Source organism: Pleurodeles waltl, chromosome 11 (assembly GCF_031143425.1).
Source record: "Pleurodeles waltl isolate 20211129_DDA chromosome 11, aPleWal1.hap1.20221129, whole genome shotgun sequence".
Classification (NCBI taxonomy): Eukaryota; Metazoa; Chordata; class Amphibia; order Caudata; family Salamandridae; genus Pleurodeles; species Pleurodeles waltl.
In genome coordinates, this window is record NC_090450.1 from 51,638,042 (window position 1) to 51,662,397 (window position 24,356).

General features: G+C 44.6%; 1 protein-coding gene across 1 annotated transcript in view; it reads right to left on the reverse strand.

Annotated features, from left to right (window-relative positions):
• Positions 1 to 10,700, reverse strand: part of PLD1 (phospholipase D1) — a 370,963-nt gene extending 360,263 nt beyond the window's left edge. Inside the window, exon 1 of the mRNA XM_069213036.1 lies at positions 10,549 to 10,700. The gene's annotated coding sequence lies outside the window, so the exon portion shown is untranslated. The remainder of the gene's footprint in view (positions 1 to 10,548) is intronic.
• Between the last annotated feature and the right edge of the window lie 13,656 nt (positions 10,701 to 24,356).

Genomic DNA, 24,356 nt, shown 5'->3' on the forward strand with positions numbered 1-24,356 from the left:
GCAGGTGATTTTCCGAGCAGCGTATTATGACTGCTGGCAGCCCTCTGTCCTTTTTCGGACAGAGAGCCGCCAGCAGCCATACTGGCGGTCGGCGGGGAAGTGGAGGTTGCTCCACCTCCACCGCCCCGTCATCACCACGTCTCATGATTCGGTGTGGGGGTGTTCTGGTGACAGGGTGCTGGTGGCGGAGCAGCCTCCATGGATCCCGTCTCCTCCCGGAGGATCACAGGACCAGGTAAGTGATCGTCCTTTAGGGGAGGGAGTGGGGGGTGTCGTGTGTTGTGAGCGTGCATGGGTGTGTGCGTGTGAGTGTGTAGAGGGGGTGTGTGAGTGCGTGTATGCATGCGGGGTGTGTTGTGTGTATGGAAAATTTGTGCGTGTATGTCTGTGTGTATGTGTGCATGTTTGTGTGTATGTGTGCTGTATGTATAGCTGTTGTGTGAGTGTGTGTATAGGGGTGTGTGTGTGTGTGTGTGTGTCAATGTCGGGGTGGGGAGAGGGTTCCTACCACCTTTGGAGGGTTGGTAGGGGGTTGTGGGTTTTGGGGGAGGGCTCTGGAGAGAGGGGATGGGGGAGACCCCTATCAGTGCCAGGGAAGGAATTCCCTGGCACTGATAGTGCCTACCGCCATGAATTTTGTGGCGGTTCCAAACCACCCGAAATCCATGGTGGTATGCAGGGTCCTGATACCACCGGCGGTCTGGTGACGGCCGCCGGGCTGGAGACCGAATTCTCTAGCCCAGCGGGTTGTCACCGCCCTGGCGGTCGGAGTGGAGAAGTGGCGGATGACCATGGCGGACCACAATGGTCATAATTCCATTTTTTTTGTTCTGCCGGCCTGTTGGCATTATTACCGCCACTTCTCCCCCGTCCGCCAAGGTTATAATGAGGGCCAAAGTGCACTAAAAAAAAACAAATAATTGTCTTGAGCAACAGCCACTTGCCTTCTGTTTGTGTTGTTTCCATGCTCCTGTACTATATTTTTGAACAGTAACATAGTTATATGACAGGTGTAGTGGCATAATTTTGGAATTTTTACATAAGAAGTGCAATACAAATTTCTTACACTTACACCAGTATAATAACATTTTGCCCGGGCCTACTTCAAACTCATCTCATGAGATGAAGCAGAGTGGGAGTGGGGTAAAGGTAGATAGAGATGATGATAAACGACTCCCACTCTGCTTGCCATCTTAAGTAGAAAGAGTTGAGCTTCCAGAGTAATGGGTTTTCCCTGAGAGGTTCGTCAATATCTATAATTCTATATATCCCATTTGGAGACAGCCATGGCAGCCCCAGAGAGCAGAACGAGTATTCACTGAGGAATGATATACTTTTAATTAATATTTTTAAATCTCCAACCAAGCCTCAACTATCGTTTTCGCCTACTCACAATTTATAGAAGATTTATCAAAGGTCAGACAAGCTTTACAAGCCTAGTGTTCCTTTTTATTTCTGGAAGGTTGGATTTTTCATATGCTCAGAAAGAACTAAATCAATCCATGAATGAAGCAACCTTGAAATGCAAAGCTGCAAGTTGTCATTTTTGTGATCCATGCATTTAAGGAACTCTTGTCTGGCTTGTGCTGCTTATGACAATGTATATTTTGTGCATGCATGCATCTCCCTAGCATGCCTCTGAAAGTCTGGTAATGCAGAGCGGCAGTAAGTCCATATCTCACAGAGGCCCCATGTTGAGTGAGTTATCTGCATTTAGTTCAGGCTTATCAGCAAAAATCACTTCACACAAAGAGCACACGGACTATTTGAAAGAGTCACACATGACATTGTGGAACTTGGCAGCACTGCAGTTACAAGTCATCATTATTCCTAAAAGATTAGTAGAATGTATCAAATGGAAACATAAAAATTGGCAGGATAGCAGGAGTGATAAACAGTCAGTCACATGGCCATATCACTCCTAAAAGGTCAATACGAGTGGAGAATGGACAGTCGCCTGACTTTGCTAGCCTTTAAAAGGGCTGCTTTGGATTTGCTTACATGTTCGACCAGTGACAATCACGTGTGAGAATCAAAGTCTTGCTGGGCTGGGACTGTATCAGTCACATGTCAGCCTTACGTGTGAGAGAGCAACACAGTAGGGTCAGTCAATCAGGTAGCAGGCACCATCTTACTTCTGATCTTCTGTACCTCTGCACTACTGCTTCACATGAGGAAAATAAGTAAATATAAAAAAGAGATCAAGCATATCTGCACAGTGTTTAGTCACTGCAAAGGTACTCTTTGTACAATCGACATCTAAAAACGACTTATTGCTTACCAATTAAATGGTACTTTCAACCACAGAGAATTGAAAGCTGCTTCTAATCACTGGGATAAAAACTTGAGAACAGGGGTTATAACACAGATCTGGGAAATTGATGCATTGTCTTCACAAGCAAACGACCCTAACTTAATGCAACAAGTATGTAAAATTAAAAAATGGGCCTAAATTACATATTTGAATATCTTAAGATCAGACGGAAACCCCGTGGATCTAGAACCTTATTAAGCTGCTCAACCAATAGTCTAGTGGAAATGTTTCGATTTTCCAAGCCCTTCCAATAAAATATAGTTTCAAAAACATAATATCTCAAAAATATGAAAGTTTCTAATTTCACTGCAAATTGAATATGCCTTTTAAAATGGTATCCAGTATGTACGGTATAACCATGGAACTGTTAATTTAACCTGCACTTAGTAAACAATGTTATCTCTGAGATTTATAAGAGCTACTACAATAACAGAAACACAGAAGTTAGAAAAAGGTGAACACCCCTCCTGAATCCTTCTGAAGGTGACTGTGCAAAAGTGCGCACTTCACATGCACCAGGAAAATTAAGCAGATGAGCTTTCAAGAACAACAATATCCCTACGTGCGCAATAGTAGGCCTGAAGTGTTATGTGCCACTTTTGTTGCTAGTGTGATGTGCACATGATGGAAGGGTTACCTTGTACACAAAACAAGGGGGAGCCAATGCAGCAAGAAGAGCTGAAGGATTCACTGGACACAAAGAAAAAGGTCACCAATAAAGGTCATTGTTTGAAGGATTTGTGTAAGGACGGATAGAATCTTAGACTCCACAACTTTATGTAGATTCTCTTTAAACATCACCAAATCAAAGTTGTAGAAGTTTAAAAAATGAAATAAAACAGGGTGATACTCTGAAGCATTGTGACAGTGGAAACATGTTCCTACACACACTTGGGAGCCATTAGCCACCCCATTACATTCCCACCATCACTCACTTTTTGCCCCAGGTGGGTCGCTGGCTGGAAGTTGAGAATACTTTAGTGTTTTCTCATGGCTAAAGACAGCTTTAAGTGTTGCTGGGGAAAATTGGGAGTCAACTTCCTGGAAAATCGACACTTTTTTTATACAGACATCTGACAGCAGAAAAATAAAAATAAAATAAAAACAGTACAGAATGTTATGATTTGCACTGAAAATGTACAGAAAGTTGCTGAGCCTGTAAATATGTGGTTATAATGTAATACACCTTTTTGTGAATGGGAGGTCTCAGCCACTAAACTGCTCAGAGTTGATGCTGCATAATTTAACAAGCATTGGCAAAGCAAATAGTTCTCGTCTTGGGGACTTATTGGCTATGCCAATGTCTTTTGGAGATCAATCAATCAATCAGTATTTCTATAGCAGGGCTAATCACTCATGGGGTCTCAAGGTGCTGTTTGCGGGCAGGCTGCTCAACCAAAAAGCCAGGTCTTGATGTCCTTCCTGAACTGCTTCAGTGATGAGGTCTGTCTGAGTTTGAGCAGAGACGTGTTCCATGTCTGGGCTGCGAGCTAGGAGAAGGACCTTCCTCCTGCTGTGATTTTTTGGATATTAGGAATGGCTGTGAGGGCAAGCTGGGAAGAATTAAGTGGAGGCGGTGGTTCGGGTAGGCTGGTCCATTGTTGTGTAATGCCTTGCAGGTGTGAATTAGAAGTTTGTATGTAATGCGCTAGTTGACTGGGAGCCAGTGTAGGTCTCTGAGGTGGGACGAGATGTGGCAGTGTCAGGGGATGTCCAGGATGAGCCTGGCTGCTGCATTCTGGTTTCTTTGAACTCTTGATTGTAGTTTCTTGGTGATGCCAGCATAGAGTGTGTTGCCGTAGTCTGTTTTGCTACTGACTAATGCATGGGTGACTGTCCTCCTCCTGTCGGGGGGGATCCACTTGAAGATCTTTTGAAGGAGTCAAAGGGTGTGGAAGCATGATGATGGGAAGTCGCTGACTTTGTGGGTCATGGCAGAGAAGAGTCCAGGATGATGCCTAGATTGCGTGCATGGTCAGTGGCAGCTGGTGTGTTTCCCGGTGTGGTTGCTCCTGATTCCAAATTGGAATGGGTCTAGGATCTGGTGTTTCTCAAGGTATTCAGTGAGTTGCTAATTGACGACCTTTTCCGTTATGAACGGCATCAGTAAAATGCAATATGGCTAAAAGTTACAGACAAAAGAAACAATGATGCTGGTGCAGCATTTCGAAGGTACATGCATGTATCTTTATGCAGGCATACCTAAAATATTATGATCCTTTTTTTCTTTGCTCTTACAAGAAATATCAGTAAAATATGCAATGAAAAATAAGTAGCCTGAAATTGCTTCCTTTAAGGCAGCAGGTCCACCAGCAACGTTCCCTCAAAAGTTAAACAAAAATTATAATAAGTAGACACATTTTTTAAAATAGACAGTGGACAATTTGGCAAGTGAGAGAAACACACAAGGAAGAGAGCTGGAAAATACATGCACTCTTGTGGAATGCTGAAACAAAAAGAAAAAAGTAGAACCCTAAAAGTGACCAGTTCGAAGGATAGAAATCAGCCACTCAAAAAGATGCCAAAGAGTCTATGCTCATGGGAGGGACAAACACAAGATGGACAAGGAAAGCCAATGAATAAGAAGCAAGCAAATGACTTATCGTGTTTGTCCTGCCCCTTCCCTGAAGCATGGCCTTATTACTTGTGTCCTTCTACTGCTCACTTTTAGGCACTACTGATTTCTTTGTACGGATAGTACTTAATGAGAGTGCTTGTGGTTTTCAGCTATCTCCCTCTTGTATTTCTCTTCCCCCTCTGCAGCACTTTGTGTTGCTTTAGTTCACCTGCTTTTCTCTCTAATACCCCCTGTGGGGCCTTCACCCACATTTCCTTCTCCTCTGTTGCTTTTCTCACCCTTGTACTTCTAAACCCTCTTATCTCCATCCTCCATGTTACTCTCTCACACATCATGTACTTACTCTCCTGTCCTCTGTGAACCCTGGTTAAGCAGCAACCACAATCCTTGTCCGGGAGAGGCACAATCCACCCCTAACTTAACCTGTGCTCAACCTCTGGTAGGTTGTCAGAGAGTAGTCAGTCCTAACTTACAGGCAATGTTGAAAGTATATGTGCAACACTTCAAACAGTAATAAGGGGAAACAAACCACAGAAAAGGAATCACACACCATATTACAAAAATAAAGAGTTATTTTTATCAAGTTAAACAAGACCAAACAACAAAAATCCAATCAGTAGAACAAGAGTTATGGATGTTTGAAGATTTCAGTGGAAATAGCGCCAAAAAGCACAAAGCACCAACTGTACATATTTGGCTGCGCTGTACTGGGACAAAGTATCAAGTTCAGGCCGTCCGCAATGGAGCATGGGCTAGCTACCGGGACCTAGTTAGGCCTGCTGAAAAAGTACCTTAAATCATGGGTTGCACAATGTTGTGAGTGTCCACATCAAAGATGTGTTGGGTAGCCAAGTGGTGCCTCACTTCTGAGATGTGGTGAGGCTATGAAGTGAGGTTCTGTGTCGTAATTGTGGAACCCTCAATGAGGTCTTGTGGTGTGAAGTCTGGCGTCAAGAATGTGTTGTGCAGTCGGGCGATGTACTGGTTTCGAGCTGCTGCAGGCTGCAATGCGGAGTCCACCATTGTTGTTGAAGCTGTTGGTAACAAGGAATGTGGGGCCCTGTGCTGAGAATGCGTCATGCAGCTGCAGTTCTGATAAGGCAGGGGGCTGCGACTCTGGTCATTGTGTTGGTGTGGATCTACGCAGCACTGGTGATGTGTCACTTCTGCTCTGGGTTGCACCGCACAGCAGAGGAGATACGTTTGTTCCACTGAATCCACGGGGACTGGCAGAACACCTCAGGCCCACTAACATGTGCCCAATACTGGTGAGTGGCACCACTTAGTAGGGTGTACTCACAGTTGGCAGATTGCAGATGCTGGGATCAAGGTTGTTGGAGCCTTGTCTTCCTAAGGCTAAGTTTGGAGGCCAGCCACCTAGCCCGTGGAGTCACTCTGGGGTCCTGGGTTCAACAGATGCATGTCCAGTTCTTCTTACCCAGACAAGAGGACAGTACATCAGCAAAGCAGGGCAGCAGTCCTTCGGATCAGTAGTCCAGCACAGTGGCAATCCTCTCATCAACACAGCAGATCTTCTTCCTCAAATAGTATCCACAGGTCCAGAAGTGTACGGAAGAGCTGGTGTCTGAGGTCCAATAGCTATACCTAGTTCTGCCTTTGAGGTGGGAATGTCTTTGAAGTGCACAGATGCCCTGCTTTCCTTGCCATGGCTCCAGACTAACTACAGGGTGTATACAACCCTTTGTGTGGAGGAACGACACAACCTATTCAAGTGTAAGTGGGACTGTGCCCAGCTTCTTCCTCCCATTCTACCAGTGATGGTACATCCAGGCACACCTCAGTTCCCATTTGTGTATGACTATCTAGGAATAATATACAAAGCCCAACTTTCAAATACAGCCAGACATGTGACCCAGAGACAGGCTGCAGGCACCCAAGGGATATGGCAGGAAAAAACAGTTTTCTGAAAGTGGCATTTTTAACATTCTAACAAAAAACTCTGATTTCATCACAAGCTAGGATTTGTCACTACAATTCCAAAGTCACCAAACATGAATGATGTACCTGTTTCCATTTGGAATTTATAGCTTATTGAATGTAATAAGGTAACCTCACTGTTGTCCTATAGGAGAGGTAGGCCTTGTAGTAGTTAAAAACAAATTAAAGAGTTTTTCATTACCAGGACATGTAAAACTTAAAAGTACATGCCCAACTGTATAAATACAATGCACCCCACCATCTGGGTGTCCAGGGCCTATCATAGAGGTGACTTATATGTATTAAATATGAAACAATAGGCCTGGTAAAATGTTTATTTTTGCCAGGTCGAAATGACAATTTAAATCTGCATACATAGGCAACAATGGCAGGCCTGAGACATGTTAAAAGTTCTACTTAAGGGGGTGGCACACTCTGTGCAGCAGATCCACTGGTAGCATTTAATGTACAGGCCCTTGGCACAGTAGTGTCAACTTACTATAAACTTACAAGTAAATTAACTATGCCAATTGAATATAAGCCAATGTTACCATGTTTTAAGGAGAGAGCATAAGCAAATGGAACCTCCGTATTCCTCCCCGTCAGAAAAATGCTTTTCTACTGTTTTTTTTTTATTTACCAGTAAATAATAAGAAAAAAAGCAACTCCATACTTTTTAGACATATGTGTTTAGCCTTCCATGTTCTTTTTTAAAAGGTTTGAATGAAATGTTAACATTATATTATACATAGATTGGAAAATAAGTGCTCAGTGTATTAAAACAGTAATCACACCTAATAAATGAAATGGTGAATAAACTGTACAAATTGTAATGAACAGTGCATTCAAAATTAATTGAGTTCTCACAGACATATATAGTTCACCTGCTGGTATGACCCAAGCCTTCTGAATTTATATAGAATTTTTAGAATGCAAGCACAGCTTTACATTTAATACCTAGAAATACAGTTTCAGAGTGGGTTATCAAACTGCTGTACATATTAAAACTAAAAGCATGCCTAAGAAGCACAAATATCCAAAAAAACAACATGTTGTGCCTATCTGCTTTCAAAAACGTCACTTGATATACCTACAGTTATCAGTCTAAAAGATTGTTATGAGTCTCACCCTCAGGTCGACCAATGAAGGGCCTTAGAAAGTCTTTGATATATTTCTAGTACTGGACAAAAGTATATCTTTCGATTGGGCTACGTAGGACGATACTTAGTTGTTCAGTTTTTCGTTGGACGTCCTACACATTCTGAGGCTTGTAGTTTCACATTTCCTATTGCGAGTATGAGCCTCCAAACACGAGCATGCTTTGTATTGTTGAATAAAAACTGAAGAGATTGGGAGTTACTAATATGATACATGGAAATTGCCTGTAGAGTGCATCCAAAAAATAAGTGTGAATAAGCAAATGTGTTATTTGAAACCTCTTTTGGAAAGTGAGATTTCTTGTGTTGCCTAAGGTGCCTACGCAAATAGCTTTGATCGCCCGTTTGGTTGCAGGTCAAATGACATTATTCACTGAGTGCCAATGTTCCTAAACCTGATCTGACAACAGCGTCCCTAAAGCCTGTGAAAAACACCACAAAAACTTAGTTCTCAAAATCAAAACCAAAACGTCCACAGGAGTGAAGGTTTGGGGGTCTAAGGTCTAATCTGTTAGTATTTGAACACAAAAACTTGTGTGGTTTAAAGGTAGTATGGTGTGGGGTTTACACTGACCACAACTGGCACTGTGTTCTGCGGGTGAGACCTGCTCACAGCTACCAACTGGGCACAGGTCATATGCAATACGCCAAACTAGTTCTGGTATTTGAGCCAGCACCATTTGGTTTTTAGGGCTGGTGGTTTGATTTCTAACATAAACATGGGCTCAAAAACCCCAGCAAACAAACAGCTGGTGAGTAAGAGCCAAGACGAGACGAAGGTCCCACGCATGGTATGACCACTAAGCACTCGAGTTGATGGAGGCAACTGGCCTGGTCAAGAGTGAGACCTCCACCCTAGAACGAGTCGTGCAAAATATAAAAAACAGTGCTTAATTTGTAAATAAAAACGTGCAGGTGCCAAAGCTCTCCTCTGACACCTGCGGTTGCTGCAAATAAATGTGCGAGCAAATACTGAGGCCGCGTAATCCTAAAGCCATCTCGGTCATCTTTAATTCATTTACAGACACTTCCTGCCCCTTCACCGCAGTCTTGCATCTTTCTGCTTTCTCTCTCTGTGACTCTTTCTCGCTTTTTTCATCTTCCATCTTTCCCATGTGTCTTTTGCTGATGCGGAAAACTAAGTGCCGGCCCTCAAAATTAAATGCCGGTACACCGCACCGGAAAACACCGGATCAAATGAAGTACTGCTAAAAAAGCACCAAACATATATTCTAAACAATGACATAACCCAAAACTGGAAAACAAAACACAGTCCACGATATATTCTCTGCACCACATCTTCCTGCCTTGTCTACAAGACATGACAACTTGCGGGGCTGATTCACTATGTACACACGGTCTACAACGGTTTCCGGTGAAGGAATCCAGTGTTTGCTTTGGGTTTGGTACTTCTCTGCAGGGGCGCCTCCCTTCGCAGCAAGACAGCAGCTCAAACAACGACTGCACGCGAAAGGCAGCCTCCTGAAAGGTTCTTGTGAGCATCGAGAGAGCCCTCAGTGTTACAGGAGTACAGTGTGCACGACAGCGCATCTTCAGTCGGGCCTTTTGAGCATAGGAAGCGTGCACCAAGCGTGGTCGGATCAAAGAAATCACTAGTAACGAGGTGCAGGGCGGATTGGTTGAATGTGCTCCAAATACTGCATTTCGGAGCTGCAAACCGATGGAAGGGGAGGGCATTCGAGGGAACACGATAACACACATTTTAAGCTACATGACAAAAAAAATGTTAACAGGCTGAATTACTTCGAGAGCTGTATGTCGACTACTGCACTGGTCTTGGTTTGAAAATAAATACTCCGGAGAGAAAGAAACTCACAATAGGTTAACGGTGTGCACGGTAATCGCAGCACCACCTGGAGGGGTAAAACAGGACAGCTACCTCCAACAACAAAAAATAAACACTGACAATTTCCAAACAATGTAGATCGTGGAAAGGCTTAAAACATGTGAAACTAAATCCTCGATTACCTTAAACAAAATGATAAGTCTCTATTGTTTCTTAACAATTTAGGACGTTCTACACCACTCTAAAACGGGGGCGTAGCTTGGGGGAGGTGGGGATGTCTGGGGTGTTACACCTCCCTAAAATATATTCTGTTGTAAACAGTTGGGTACAGGTGCTTTCAGTCGGTATGATGAAGTGTTCTGTCGCATTCCACCGGGGAATTGTCCATGCCCTCACTGACTAAAACACACACGCTCTCTTGAAAGCCTTAGAAAATGCCGATTCGTGTGTACTTTAACTGCCCCTAGCAAAACACCCTCCTCTCTCTGCCCACTGCCTCTTAAGAACCTTCCCACCCCCGTCATGTAATGTATGTCAGCCTTGACACAAATACTGCAGCCAAGTAGTTATTACTTATACAAATGCTTCTCAAATGCAGAACTTTGGGAGTGCCATGGAATACGTCACTAACGTAGGCTACCAATGCACCAATCTGTCCAAGAGACAAAACATGATGGTCCGATCCTCCACAATAGGTGCAGGTGGACACCATGCAACACACCACCCGGCAGCTCCCATCCTTCGCATCGCCCACCTGTGCTCGTCAGTGCCGCCGTCTGGAAGCGCAGGGCGGGCAGCGGAGGCCCCGGTGCAGCGAGGCTCGAGCGGGCGGTCTCTGGAGGCGGCCAGGCAGCCCGGTGCAGAATCGGCGCACCGGGGACATCCGCATTCACCCGGGAGCCAGCCGGACGAGGCACGCGGCACGCCCAGAAACAAAACAGCTCCGCCAATGGGAGCGCCGCGCTGACTTCCTGTCCCCCGGCGCGCGCCCTTGCCGCGAATGTGCAGCGCGAGACACCTGTCCCGGTCGGACACGGCTCTGTGACCCGGGCGGGGATCCCCTCCCTCTCCGGGACGGGGCTCGGCCGCTGAAGACAGCTGCGAGAGCCTGCGCTGGAGACGGCAGGCATCTGGGCCGTGCAAATCTGTGTGGTGCAGGAGCACTCCGTGCAAATCTTACCTCGCGCGAGGAGAGTGTATGGTGCAAGTTCAGGGGCATCTTATTGACTTTAGGGCCTTGGGCCAAACATATTTTTGGGGCTCATGTTCGGAACAGTGTTGAATTCATGATCCATTTTCAGCTCTTTCATGCCCTCTTTCAGTGCTTGGAATGGAAAAATTAAAGTGCAGGTACTCTTGTTTCTGAGAAGTGCCGGTACTCTCCAATTTAAATTATTACGTTTTTCTTGAGAGGTGCCGGTTCTCTCCCTCTCAAAATAAAAAAGTGCTGGTACTCAGTACCGGACAGTACCGGCCAATTTAAAGCACTGCTGGGCCTCTTTGGCCAGGTCACTGACAGCTCACAGGACACTCCTCCAGACTCTAAATGTGTCAAGAGGTAATATTCAGGTATCGTTTGTTTTCAATTTTGTAACACAGAAGCTGTTTACTAATATTACTGCAAATAATCTCTGTAACACTCTCCCATTTCTCATAAGTGAGGTCCCGCATTGAGATAAAATAAACTTTTTCTTATGGATGTTGCTGGTAACATAAACATTCCATTTTAGTGCAAAATGTCTGTATTAGATTGTCACACATCACCCACTTTAAAAATAAATTAAAGGAAGACGGTATCCAAAACAATTTGTTTGAGAATTATTCAAGGGCACCAGGGTAAGACTCTCTACAGAACAGAGCCAGATCTATCAGGGGGTGCCCTAAAAGGCTGGGGCCCTGGGCCAGAGCCCACTTTTTCTGTGCCAGACTACTCCGTCAAATCTTACTTCGTGCAAGGTGTGTGATGCGAGAGCACTTCATGCAAACCTTGTCTCCTGTGTGATGTGCAAGACCACTCCGGCACGAGGCACCACAGGCGTTAAACTTGAATTTTTTAGCAACATTTTGAACACCCTTTATTCAGTGCGTGAGTTTCGAAGCTCTTTTTCCGGCCGACTAAGGCTAAGAAAATTCAATTTGTTCAGTAACCAGATTTAAGGATTATCTGCTCTTACAAAGGCCAAACTGAAAAATTTAATGAGCCTGGTAAATTTCGGAGTGTTTTAATTCCCTCTTCCTCGTGCCCAGATAATCATATGAGGAGGCGCCCATTCGTTCAGTTTCTGTGCTGAGCTCTGCTTTCTAGGAATACTTGGAATGCAAGTTACTGACACCTATGGTTTGCCGTCATGTTTAAATAGCAGTGATGCGAGGATTACTTAAAGCCACTGTTCTGTTAAACCTTCACGTTTAAATAGCAATGATGCTAGAATTAGGTGGAACCACCGTTCTGTTCAGCTCCAGGAGTCCTGAGTCCACATCAGTGACATTTTACTAGTTTTGACCCTATTTTAATAATTTAGGACTACATGATGTTTTTGGTTTATTAAACTCACTAGGACTAGACTGAGCTCCAGGTTACCTTTGAGTCTAAATGTACACTTGAAGGGCACCCCTAATCCCACTAGTGCTACCGAGAGTACTTGTACTTTTGTTTCTCACCACAGGAGTATGTAATAGCTTTGGAAAGAACATACTCTTAAGGAGGTTCCTTCTATTTCCTCACTCGTGTTTCTCCCTTTCTGCTCACAAATAGCGCATTGGGGAAGTCTTGAATGTCACGAAGCACTATATAAGCAACCAGCAGGATTTAGAATGTCTTTTGATCTGTTTGCTTTAGTGACTGCTTGTCAGCTGGACTTTAGTCAGTGCTTAATTTAAGCCGGTGTTTGCAGACGGGGCCCTCCGGCACTCATATCTGGGGACCAGCACTTCAGTTTTTTCCTCAACAGAGTTTGACCCAGAGCCATTTTTGTTCACTTTTCTTTTCACCCAATAAACAGAAGAGCTGTAAGTTACACAGGGGATCATTATCCAGTCCGGACACACATGTGATTGGCTTTGCAAGTATACCAGGGTTTAAAGCCCCTCGGTTCACCATCACTCTCTTTTATTCCTCCCTGACTGGTGATGTGCACAGATGGGAGATAGAGAAAGTTGTGGGGGGGCATACGGGAGAGTAGCCTGATACACACTCCAGTGGACCGGTGCCTGTCCAACCATTCTCAGATTGTTTGTTAGGCACTTCCTCATTAACGTGTTGATGGAGAAGCCTTCTGGCAGTGAAGACCGCAGGGATTATGCCCTGCGGATGTAGCGCCAGGTAATACTTCAGATTTGAGAAAATTACCTTCAGGGCCATTTTTTTTGTAGAATAATTCCACATTCTCTACTCTAACGTGGGAAGCGTTCCACAGTCTGGTCTCAGTTTTAGTGCATACTACGTTGTTAAATGAATACATTGTAGCTTGCGTAAAACAAGTCTTTCATAAAATGTAGGCACCCACAGGAAACACTGGTAGATTTTCACAGATAATTGCAGGAAGTGGGGAAGGCTCAGGGTTGCAACAGTTTCATTGCTTAACAAACTCCCAAGGAGCAGGAAACTAAGGTGCGATGCAAATGTATCCCTTCTCGGCTGATTTCAGAGATTAACTGGAGCTAAGAGCAACAGTAACACATGTGGGCCTGCCTCATAGAGGAAAACAGATCTAAGGACTTTTGACAATTCACAAACCTTTAAAATAGTACCACCGAAAAGATAAACCCGACTCGGCTTTCGTGGTGTGCTTTATAGAAAACCAATGACACATGCACAGCAGTTCTGCATTGAGGGATGCTAGCATCTATGTGCTTCACCATGTATTTCTCCTTGCTGCAGAAAGCCTTTTTTCCCACAGCTCAATGAAGCTTGGGGGTGCTCCATTTTCCATCTCATCTTGGGAGAGGATTTACACCAGACTTTGACTGGTGGGAAACAACAAAAATGTGCAATGTGGGGTGGTGGTAAGGGTTTGGGCGGAGCTTGCTAATGCTGACATACTGGCATCTTTGTGGGCATTCAAAAACCTACAAGGTTAATCACACCATATTAAGCCCTTTTACTACTATTTGCTCTGTGGCTGCAGCTATATATGTATACAGGGAGTGCAGAATTATTAGGCAAGTTGTATTTTTGAGGATTAATTTTATTATTGAACAACAACCATGTTCTCAATGAACCCAAAAAACTCATTAATATCAAAGCTGAATATTTTTGGAAGTAGTTTTTAGTTTGTTTTTAGTTTTAGCTATGTTAGGGGGATATCTGTGTGTGCAGGTGACTATTACTGTGCATAATTATTAGGCAACTTAACAAAAAAAAATATATACCCATTTCAATTATTTATTATTACCAGTGAAACCAATATAACATCTCAACATTCACAAATATACATTTCTGACATTCAAAAACAAAACAAAAACAAATCAGTGACCAATATAGCCACCTTTCTTTGCAAGGACACTCAAAAGCCTGCCATCCATGGATTCTGTCAGTGTTTTGATCTGTTCACCATCAACATTGCGTGCAGCAGCAACCACAGCCTCCCAGACACTGTTCAGAGAGGTGTACTGTTTTCCCTCCTTGTAAATCTCACATTTGATGATGGACCACAGGTTCTCAATGGGGTTCAGATCAGGTGAACAAGGAGGCCATGTCATTAGATTTCCTTCTTTTATATCCTTTCTTGCCAGCCACGCTGTGGAGTACTTGGACGCGTGTGATGGAGCATTGTCCTGCATGAAAATCATGTTTTTCTTGAAGGATGCAGACTTCTTCCTGTACCACTGCTTGAAGAAGGTGTCTTCCAGGAACTGGCAGTAGGACTGGGAGTTGAGCTTGACTCCATCCTCAACCCGAAAAGGCCCCACAAGCTCATCTTTGATGATACCAGCCCAAACCAGTACTCCACCTCCACCTTGCTGGCGTCTGAGTCGGACTGGAGCTCTCTGCCCTTTACCAATCCAGCCACGGGCCCATCCATCTGGCCCATCAAGACTCACTCTCATTTCATCAGTCCATAAAACCTTAGAAAAATCAGTCTTGAGATATTTATTGGCCCAGTCTTGACGTTTCAGCTTGTGTGTCTTGTTCAGTGGTGGTCGTCTTTCAGCCTTTCTTACCTTGGCCATGTCTCTGAGTATTGCACACCTTGTGCTTTTGGGCACTCCAGTGATGTTGCAGCTCTGAAATATGGCCAAACTGGTGGCAAGTGGCATCGTGGCAGCTGCACGCTTGACTTTTCTCAGTTCATGGGCAGTTATTTTGCGCCTTGGTTTTTCCACACGCTTCTTGCGACCCTGTTGACTATTTTGAATGAAACGCTTGATTGTTCGATGATCACGCTTCAGAAGCTTTGCAATTTTAAGAGTGCTGCATCCCTCTGCAAGATATCTCACTATTTTTGACTTTTCTGAGCCTGTCAAGTCCTTCTTTTGACCCATTTTGCCAAAGGAAAGGAAGTTGCCTAATAATTATGCACACCTGATATAGGGTGTTGATGTCATTAGACCACACCCCTTCTCATTACAGAGATGGACATCACCTAATATGCTTAATTGGTAGTAGGCTTTCGAGCCTATACAGCTTGGAGTAAGACAACATGCATAAAGAGGATGATGTGGTCAAAATAGTCATTTGCCTAATAATTCTGCACTCCCTGTATACAGATGTGGCTTAAAATTTTGTTTTGCGTGAATGGGCTTATTTTTTTAAGTATAATTTTGTGATAACCAAGCTAGCAGAAATCCAGCCACTTGTGTCCATAAACATACACTTATAACCAAAATATTCTTTGCGAATTGGGCCCCAGCCATGTTTTCGAATTCTCTGTAGTGTCATGAGGCTTTTCATTGTTAGCACATGATTTTCTGGTCTCTTGAAGATTACGAGGCTTCTGTGAGCTATAATTCACTTATTGGGAGCACTTTTGTTTACCACTCTACAGTCCATTTAATAACAGATACTATGCTGGTTCAACTTGCACCACGTTTTTCCTTTCTGCCTTGCTCTCTTAAAGTAGCAGCTTGAGTATTTCGGGGAATTGAAAATATCAACAAGGGAGAAATAAATTTCCCACTCAGCTTTCCAAGGCATAAAATCTAAAATCCAAAAAAGTGGGATAACCCGGTCTCACATCCAAGGTTCCTGTAAAAAAAAAACATGAGACCCCCACCAGCCACTTTCTGTCAATAGTTTACCCAGTGGCGTACTAGTAACCAATATCTTCATCATCGAGTCTTCCCTCCACCAGGAGGTGAAGTCTCAAAGACTGAGATGTTGTGGGATCCAATACAACCAAGTGGTGATTTAAAATGACCTTCTGTCCAAACATGGAAAAAACTTTTATGAAAACAAGGGCAGGAGTAAGATTAAAAAAGAGGGCAATGTGTACAGGGGAAAATTAAGTGTTCCTCACATCCTTACGAACATCTGGTTAACATCAGCTTCTTGAGCCCATTCCAGTCGATGGCTTTCGTCACGACCTGGAGAATTATTTGGATCCCTGTTGTGGACCAGATGAGACACTTTCCCCTGGCTTAGGTCAAAACAGATTATTATACCTGACATCCTTAGGGTCGTCAATCCCCAACATGTTTGCCTGCCTCCCTCCATTTTTCAGTTCCAGCTTCTGCTGGTTTTGGGCCTCTGCACACTTTGCCACCGTTGACCAGTGCTAAAGTGCTTGTGCTTTCTCCCTAAACATGGTAACATTGCCTCCTACCCAACTGGCATATTTAAATTACTGTTAAGTCCCTAGTAAAGTGCACTAAATGTGCCCAGGGCCTGTAAATTGAATTCTACTAGTAGGCCTGCAGCACTGATTGTACCACTCACATAACTAGCCCCTTACCCATGTCTCAGGCCTGCCATTGTAAGGCCTGTGTGTGCAGTTTGAATGCCAGTTCAACTTGGTATTTAAAACTACCTTTTATACTACTTTTATTGCATATATGTCATCCTAGGATAGGCCTTGGGTAACCTACAGGGCAGGGTGCTATGTCAGGAAAAGGCAGTTTTCACTACTGTAAAGCCTGTTCCTCTCATAAGCCAGCATTGGATATTCCCTTATTTATTTTTAAGTGATAATTTCTGATCTAAAAGGAGTGGCATTGTCATGTTTGGTATGGTTGGAATGGTAGTGACAAATCCTTTTTACTAGTGAAGTTGGTGAGTTAATATTACTATTTAGGAAATGCCACTTTCTCCACTTACTTCTGTCTGTGCCTTACAGCCTGTCTCCAATCCATTTTTTGGTCTGTGCTGGTTGAGAGCTCCCCTTGTGCATTCCACCCAGAGAGCCATAAACTCAGGACACTCAGCTACATCTGCATTCATCTGCATACTGATGGGTCTTCCTGAGCAGGAAAGGTGGAGGGGCTCTCACTTACACTTCAAAGGCTAGTGGCCTGACACGAGAGAAGGACGGATAACCCCCACAGACCTGCTGGTAGACAGGACTGGGTTGAAAGGGGAACTTGTGCACCTCAAAACTACTCTTTGAAGTTTCCTCCACTTCAAAGGCACATTTAGGTGTATATATATACTATGACCCCCTGAAATCAGACACTTCTGGACCTGCAACTGGACTTTGTCAGAATGACTGCAGTGCTTCCCAAAGGTCTCATCTGGACTGCTTTTCTGGAAGGACTGCTCTCTTCCTTTTTGCCCTGTTGTCTGCAGCTCACTTACTCTGCTGGAAGGACTGTGCCTTTCTCCTACAAGTGATCTCCAAGGGATTGTTAGCTTGCCTCCTGTTAAGAAGTCCCAGGTCCATCAAAGACTTCACCTAAGGAAGAAAACCAACTGCACAGAAAATATTGACACAACACATGCAGAATCAACACAGCAACTGTCTTGTGGCTGAAAAACCGATGCAGCACCTGCAGAATTAACGAAGCGCATCTTTCATAATCACAGCATGTTTGGATTTTGCACGTGTCATCCCTGGACGTCAATTTGTCACTGCATCACAGAAAAAAAACCAAGGCTGTATGACTGGAAATCGATGTATCGCCCTTCCCACCAAGAAAGCATCGACGCATCATTTCCACCAGGCCAGAAAAATCAAAGGATCAATTTATTTTCCGATGCCTCACTGCGTCTGCGGCCCGCAGCATCATTGTTTTTGACGCATTCAAGGTACTTCGTGCTAAGGAGATACATCAATTGATTCCTATGGATTAAGACTTACTTAAACCTCTAAAAAATTATATTTTGACTTGTACATATTGGATTTTGGTTGTTTTGGTCTTATTTTATTCAGATAAATTATATCTGTTTTCCTACACTTGTGTGGAGTACTTTTGTGGTGTTTCCACTGTGTTAATGTATGAGTTATTGCACAAATACTTACACATTGCCTTCTAAGTTGAGCCTGCCTGCTCTGTGCAAAGCTACTGGATGGTAAGCACAGGGTCATTAAGGTTGTGTTGTAACTTACCCTACTTAGGAATGTGGTCCCTACTTTTCAGGGTGCATACCTCTGCCAACTAGAGGCTCAATTGCTAACACAGGTGTATTCACTCTATCTAGAAAAATTAGAGACCAGTAAAGCATGCATACAATCATTCATACTGTTCTCATTTATCACCATTACATAAACCCTTTTTAAAGATGGCACACACAGTAAATGAGGAATTCATTAAAAATCTGATCATCAACCTTTGTGCATATCTGACACATTTTGCCATGGCAAACGTGTAGAGAGAAAAGATATATCTACATTTGTTCACCTAAGAATTCTAGAACACTGCACACATTCCATTAACTTAGAAACTGTTTAAAAGATGTTAAATTGGTCATAGTCTACTACTCAGTGATACTTGGGATAAACCTATGATGGTAAGCCTTCCTCTATGATGTTAAACAGGTCATAATCCGCTACTCAGTGACACTGGATATAAACCTCTGACATTAGGCCTTCCTCTGTAAAGACCTTGGCTTAGAGGTGTACTTGTATTTGATAACCATGCCTACAAGTTCACTATACATTTCAAGGCACGATACTAAGATCGATATCTCTAGATATGTAAATCATCATGTCGCTCTTAACCAGCATTCTAAAATGATATATGGTTATGGGTGTAGAGTTCCTGACATATAATTTCAATCAGATGTAATAACTGATATCATGGGCTTAACAACATCTGACTCCACGATAATTAAAATGAGAAGAAATGCTATAATCAAATATCTTATTGTTTTCTAAACAGGACCTCGTAGGATACGAAGGGAGATGATCTGGTTGCACTCCTTAAAAAGGGAACGGAGTCGTAAGTCACAGGTTGCAAAACCAGTTGAGGAAGTGCAGAGGGGTTTAATTTGTAAATAAATGCTTTAGTAGTTGTTTCAAACAACTATGTGTGGGGGAAAAATGTTGTGATTGCACTGTTACAAGGGAGAACACGAAATATACATAACAGGCTACCACACTAAAAGAGGGGCGTGAAAAAAGGGCTTTAAGATACCAAGAATTTGTGTAGCTGATTACGGCAAACACATAGGGGATCGTTACAAGTTTGTTGGTCTCAGGGCTGCCATGTTGGCGGCGGCGGTCATACAGTCAATGGGCCGGCGGTGAAGACCGCCAAATTATGACCACGATGGTCTTCCCAACAGAACACAGCCAAACCACCACCAGTACCGCCAGGGCGGACATGCCGCCATGGCCGGCAGTAGGCACCTTCATGCCAGCGGGGACCATGTTTCCGCCGGACATATTACAAGGCTGTATACCACCAAAGTTTCCGCCGTGGTCGCACCACCACGAAAACCCTGGCGGAAGCCAACACTATCAAAGGAAACACGCCCCTTCTCAAACACATACCTGACTGGAGCCACCATGGAACCTGAACTAGAAGTTCTCCCACTGCTCCTGCTCGCACAATAACTTTGGAACCAGCAACAGCGATGAAGACAACAACCGTGAGTACACACACCTACCTCACACTGGAGGGAAAACCCAAACTACACATGAACACACAACATACACATCTGGAATGGCTTGTTATGCTGACACACACACACACGTAACCACACACCCATACGCACATACACACATACCTACATACACACACACACACACCCATAGTATACACACCAGGGCCCATACTACACACAGCACAGCCAACATCCGCGTGCTGTACACACACTAACTCACAGACACACAGCACCAGCACTGTTTAACACAACCATACACAACAGCACTGATAAACACAACAACATCACAACTGCAACCACACAAACGCTTCAACAAGCAATGTCATTGCACACCTCCATGTGATATCACATACTAACAACAACATGTAACAACACCAAACAACCATAAAACACAATCACACTGCCATACAACGAAACATACATCACAACACACAAACACCACACTCAGTGCTTAGCCACCACCACACACACAGACACACACACAACAACCACACAAGGGCACACAACACCACCATTACACATCTCTACACAAACAACACACAATTTTGCTTCATGCATACATGTAACAAACACAAACATGTCTTACGCACATTACACAGCAATGACAGCAGGACAAATGGCAGTGCCACACCCACACATGCAGCCCAGGCACAACAGCTGGAACAACCAAGACACACACATCACACACACACAAACCAAAGCCCACAAGCTCCAAACAGCCATGTTGAAAGAAAGGCAGGACAAGTATTTCAACATCGATTCCAATAACATGTTGGGCCAGATGTATGAAATAATAATAATATGATCAGAAAACATATTTACAAATAAAAGGCCAATGGCCAGTCCAAAGTGCCAAAGACACAAATGGCACCTTAGTGTGCCACAACGTTACTCCTGACTGCAAAATGACCTCAGGGATTGGGGGGATGAAGGAGGGTTTTGGACTTGGGTTTGGGAGGGGTGTCCTTGGATCTGGGCTTGGGAGGGGCAGACTTCTTGGCAGGGGGAGGGGCATGGGCACTAGCAGGGGGGACAGAGGAAGACTTGCAGGTGGAAGGGCTGGACTTGGGGAGAGAGAAAGAACGTTTTGGGGTTTCACAGGGTGGGAGAGGAGTTGGGAACAAAGGAAAAGTCTGAGAGGAAATGCTTCTTAGACACACGGGGCAGTCATGGCAAAAGGGTTTGGTAGTGGAGGGAGAGAGAGTGGTTGTAAGATGTGTCTGTGTGGATGTCTTGGATGCAAGTGTGTGCATGGAATGCTTGTGGGTGCTGGGTGTCTGATGGGTGTGTGAGTGCAGGTGTTTAGATGACTTAGGAGGAGGGGGGAAGGAGGTGCAGGGAAATGCCATGCTGGATAGGTGACTGTCTGTTGGGGTGGTGTCAGGTATGGTACATGTGCTGCATGTGGGGTCGTCAGTGGTTGTGGTGGGTGCAGATGTGGTGACTGGGGTGGATGTCTGTGGGTCTGATATTGTGGTGACTGTGGGTAAGAAAAGTGTTGTCGCTGGAACTGTGAATGATGGTGTGAGGGCTGCAGGTGTGTCTGGTATAATGTCTGTGAAGGAGGGGGTGGTGGGGGAGTCAGTGTAGGAAGTGGATGTTGGTGTGTCTGCAAGTGGGTGTTGTTTGTGTGCATGCCAGTGGTAGGTCTTGTGGTGCTTGTGCTTGTCAGTTGTACCATTGTCTATTGAGGTGGATGCATCCCTGTGTATATGTGTGCTTTGGCTGGGTTTGGGGAGAGGGTTTTGGGATTGGGAAGAGGTAGGTGGAGGGGGGACGGTAGACAAAAGGAGATTGGCTGCGTCAGTGTGGAGGCCAGAGCTTAAAAGGATCTCTGGAGGCCAGCCAGGGCACTGTGAATGCCCTCCAGGAATTCATTGCTCTGTTGGACTTGGGCTGCCAATCCCTGGATGGCATTCACAATGCTGGACTGAACCACAAAAATGGACCTCATGAGGTCAATAGCCTCCTCATGTCCCAGGCAGCAGGGCTGACTGGGACAGGGGCAGAAGTGCCTGCAGCGAAGGAGATGTCCACCCTCCTGGTTGAGCGGGCACGGGCAACTGGATGGGGAGCTACAGGGAGAGCATTGCTAGTTAGGGGGGTGGCAGACAAAGATGGCGCTGGGGTGGCCCCAGACCAGTCCACCACCACCAGGAAATGTTCACTGGAGGAGGATTTCAAAGAGGTGATCGATCTAGTCCCCCGTGGCACTCCCCTCGGCCTCCCTCCCACTGGTTCCCTCGCACTCTCTGGTTGCAGCTTCCTGGGTCCTGTGGGATCTGCTGCTTCCACACTCGCCTGTGCCCCTTCTTCTTCACCTGACGATGCTGATGCACACAAATAGAGAGAGAGGAAGGGAGAGAGAGAGAGATAGGGGGAAAAGGGTTAACATATAGCTCTCATACACACTGGTTAAGAAGCACATCAGTGACAACACTTATCCAGACTAAGCCATTGCAGGTGCCACCACACATTACCTACATCATGTCACAACATGTCAGTACTACCCACACCTGTATGGCAACGCTCACACCTACATCAATATCTAAGTAGGACAGCACAACCGGAGTCATCAACATGATGACTAACAAAGGCATTTCTGCTGGCACAGCATGCCCTTGATGCAGTACCAAATGTATGCCTGAATAGACATCATACCTCTCCATGCCCCTATCACCCATTGGATGTCCATCTGACTGAACAAAACACTTCTGGCCATTTACAGTGACAACTCCTGATTAGACCATGCCTTCTGTAACATATCCATTACATTGAAGACAACTCCACTCACAGCCCACACATCACCTGCCTGTCACATTGAATGCCAAACCAAATACCCAGTACAGTGATTCCAATATAGAAATCATCACTGATTTGCCCATTACAAGTCCGACACCCAAACAGTTTCCATCTGATGTGTAAAAATGAGTCTTTGATATAGCCATTCATATAGCCAGATTAGCAGACACCAAAAACATATGTCACAACTATTCATACTGCTAAGTGCATCTACAAAGGCCCATATATCACATATAACACATCCATACGCAATCACTGAGTCCAGTGTCTCAACAGATGTACCTCAGAAAGACACATACTACATCATGGTCCACTTACAATACCACCACACATGCAGTTACACTTGTTAGACTGTGCAACATGACAACTCCACCCTCACACACCATTCCCAAAATGTCAATACCTGTCACAGGGCACAGACAACCCACATCTCAGACAGTAACTGCCAGGATGCATTAGGCACACATTGACAAACAATTACACCTGCACACCAATTACACATCCCACTACTACATAAGCCAGCCTGAGGAGACTAAAAGCTACATTAGATTCACATCTACAATGCATTGTGTCATGCAATCTCCTCTCCTAATCTGCCACTTCAGCTTGGCCAAGGCAAGTCCCTGCCCATCAGATGTGCCTCCAAATTCCAATTAGGACATGCTGTAGGCACTAACTCTGCTATGTACCATATTAAGTGCTAGGGCATTGTCATATATCCCATATACATATCATGGTGACATATACGATATCTGTCAAGACACTTACCTCTTCTATTACCATCCTATGGTTTGATGGTTACATCCTCACAAGTATTGCACCTAGGAACCCATGATGTCTGCAACTAGACCTCATCAATTGCACATGTATCAGTATCCCAATTAACTTAACTTCACATACCCTACAGTCAGCAGATCACCTATTTATGGCACTACAGCTACCCAATCAATAACCCAGTCCCATGAAGGACATATCTGTGGTGGAACTGTAGTGGCAGCCCCATATTCAATCAATACCATTACCAGTACATGATGTATTTAGTCCCTGTGATAAACCTAGAGTCACACAGTAGCATATACAGGTATACTACACAGATGGGATTGGACTAACACTTCAGAGCTACAAATGCAGATGGATGGAGCTGGTCATACTCAGTGCTTAGGGTGATACAAATACTCTCATCCATTGCATAGGCTGGATAGTCTCACACATGTGCCCATGTCATTAGACCATCTCCACATTCCAGATATGGAGAGGTCTAGAAATGGGAGATGTACATATAATGACAGTAAACCATGCCATCACATCTACTATTTGTACTCAGCCAGGGTGCATAATACCCATTTCCAATAGATGAAACACAGGTTGTTATTACAACAATGTCTCTTTGCCTGCAGTGAGGCACCTTATCACAATTAACCCCAGCCAAGTGCCAGTATACATCCTGTACTCACCCCCTTGTGTCTGCTGGGCTGGCCTCAAATGCCCGTCGGGCAGGACACCGACAAAATGCGTGTCATTAGGAGGGGTCAGGATCTGACGGGCACCCCTCCCTCGATGGGAGGATATCCCCAGCTGGCCTCTGCAGTCTTCCGGGCCGAGCGTCTCCGGTCCTCCCACCGCTTTCTGCACTGGGTGCTCTGCCTGCTGCAGACCCCAAGGGTCTGCACTTGCTTGGCGATGGCACGTCAGATCCCTTTCTTCTGATGGGTGTTCACCTGCATGGATAACACAGACAGAAGGAGAAAGTCAGGTACACATGCCCCATTCCAACAGCA